Genomic DNA, 3105 nt, shown 5'->3' with positions numbered 1-3105 from the left:
TTTTTTTCTAAAATCATATATCACATGCCCTTAGAACTAAATACCAAGACGGATTAAATCAACGGATTAATGAGAGAACAAGGCTTTTAAATATAACACCTTCCTACTCGAATAATGACACGAGGCGACGACATCGTGATGGTTGATGAATTCGTGTATTCATTCATTTATGAACACGGATAAGGCTACAAGAAAAGTAATACGTCACCATAAGAAACCAATCAACGGCGTATAAGGAACGGTTTTAAACCGCTGCTTGGAGACCCACCTATCATACGTACAGCTGAAATTGGACAGCTACGATCGGCTGGGCATGTCATCAGGATAACAGACGAAAAACATTTGAAAATGGTTCTTAAATGTGATTCGGCAGACTCAAGAATAAAAAAGAAAAAGTTTCAAAGAACATGTTGTTTGTATATAAAATCGGCGATGCGAATTAATACGTTCTTTTTAGCTCTTCAGGGCTTGCTGCAGGCGCTTCAACATGAGTTCTATCTGGTTTATAGTATTTCTTAGGACTGCTAATAGCTAACCTTGAAAGCTCCGGACTATCCCGCAAGATGTTAAAGTTAGAAATGAATTACAACCGTCCGCTGGCACATATGTTCACTAATGCATATCCTACATCATTGCTTGGTAAATCGAGCCAGGCGTGCGGGCGTGTGTAAATTATGTCAATACTCAAGCCCTGAACTCAAGTTGTAGATGGATGGTATTTATTTCTAAGGGTATGTGATATATGATTTTAGAACTAAATACCATTCGTCTCCATAGGACGATGACAATTTTGTGGAGACGCATGGTTTTTCGAATGATTTTCTTTTAAGTCTGATTATTCACCCGTCCACATTTTTATAAAATCAAAAAAAAACAGCTGAGAATAACCACAGAGAACCGACATCCAAGCTAGTATAAACTTTTTCAAAAAAGCTGTGTAACGCATACAAGTAAAAATCTTTTAAAAATCACAGTTGCACGCATGAATTACCATTGTATGAAAGGTAGAACGCAAGAGCCCATAAGGGACTACTGGGCTGCTCGAAGCGCCTCTACAGGAGAATTGCTGCTTGGTGATTGCTTTTTTAAAAACACCATTACATTTCTTACACAAATTGAAAACTCTACTTGGATGTCTACTCTTTGTGGAATAACTATCGCACTGTCAAAAACAACCATGCTCTCGAGCAGGGTTGTTTTTGACAATGAAGGCAATAACTCAGTTCGGTTTCACATCTCATCCAAGTCAGTCGATAAAACAAATCTGCTTACGTTCGGGACAGATGAAACCAAGTACAGTATTGTGTAGTGAACAATAGAACGACCTCGAAATGAGTGAACCAAACGAACAAAAGTTACCGCCGATACGAAAGAATACAATTGTTGTTGACTTTAGGCAGTGCAAAATTCGACCTTCGATACGAGAACTTGAAGGTTTGCTTAAGGAGCAAATGCATCTTCACATTAAACGTGTGCATTTACTTCAATGTAATAAGACGAATAATGTTATTTACATCCAGTTTTATAAGGAGTTGGATGCAATTCAATTCGCAAAAGACAATAACAATGTGCACTATGTGGAGCACGAGAACATTAAGTACAACATTCAAATATATATGGAAGATAGTGCTATAGAAGTGCGTGTGCATGATCTTCCCTCAAACGTTACTGATTCATATATTCGCAAAACTATGTCCCAATACGGAGAGATTCTCTCTATCGAAAAATAAAAGAGGAAGAATTTTTTCCCCGGTATTCTAAATGGCGTACGTTTATTACGCATACACTTGAAGAGGCCTATACCTTCTTATGTGATTTTCGGTCAAAATACAAGAATTCCGTGCAAATCATTTGTTACCTATGACAACCAGATGGCCACATGTCAATATTACCAAAAAGCTGTTCACTACGGTAAGCCATGTGATAAACTGGACAAGGAGACAACTACACCAAAGGACAACGGTGCTTCCTTCACACCAACCCCAAGCAACCTCAGTACACCTATGACATCCACCAACAACAATGAAGCATCCCCTTCAACGAAACCCTCCAACGTATCCCTTATAGAACAAATTACATTAGTTGCAGTTAACAACTTACCATCCAACCAACCAGCAACTGCAAACAATGTACAACAAGGCTCATCTACAGCAACTAGCAACGAAATCAACAACAATATCATCGATGCGGCAACGGATGACGAGACGAATTACGAACGAAATGCCCCTCAATCCTCGCAAGAAGGAAATGCAAGCTCCTCTCCCCCTAGAAAAAGGGTGACAACGAGATCCAAATAAAAAAAAAATAAAAAATCGGCTCAATCGGCCACGTAAAGCTTGTACGAAAATAGGCCTGAAAAAAAATCTTTTAAATAGAATGTAATAACTACTCGACTGTCAAATTTAAACAAAAAGTTGAAAATGCTCGCAAAATGATTCACGGCTTAGAGCGTTGTAGAGGCACAGATATTTCCACGGAATTTTTCATTTGCAGCTACATGTGTTGAATAACGTGGAAACTAAGCTTCATTTCATGCTAAGATAAAATACGGTGCAAGAATTTCTGAGAAATAAATGTTATCAATTTTCGGAAACACAGATGACCACATTGATTAACCATTGATCGTCAAGACCTACTGTTATGGTTTGACCAATGTAATAACTAGTGGCAAATTTGACATAGCATGTAAAACTTCTATTACATGTAATATCCACAAATGAATCATTTTCCAGTTCAAAACGAAAAAAATATGTTTGTACCGACCTGTTATCCTTTCTTTTGCTCATCAGCAATAAAAATACTGTTTCTCGATGATTTGCTCATTAGTCTACAGAATAACCGAGGGTTAAACTAATACAATTATAGCCGAACATAACAGGATTTGGCCAATTTCAAACAACATTCAAATATCCTCATCAGTCAAATTGATTTTATTTTTATTATATTGCATCCTGCTGTGCGCTCCAACATTGAATACTTCGCTTCGAAAACCGAGACGCGACCCTCTGAACGCGACCATTGATGATCCCTCATTTTATTTTCGTTGCGGTGAGCCAGTCGTACCTTTTCAGGATCTAATACGACGGGATTTCCCCCGCAAATATC

This window comes from Malaya genurostris, chromosome 3, assembly GCF_030247185.1.
Source record: "Malaya genurostris strain Urasoe2022 chromosome 3, Malgen_1.1, whole genome shotgun sequence".
In the NCBI taxonomy this organism is placed as follows: Eukaryota; Metazoa; Arthropoda; class Insecta; order Diptera; family Culicidae; genus Malaya; species Malaya genurostris.
The sequence above is the reverse complement of the archived record's forward strand: the minus strand, read 5'-3'. Positions refer to the sequence as shown.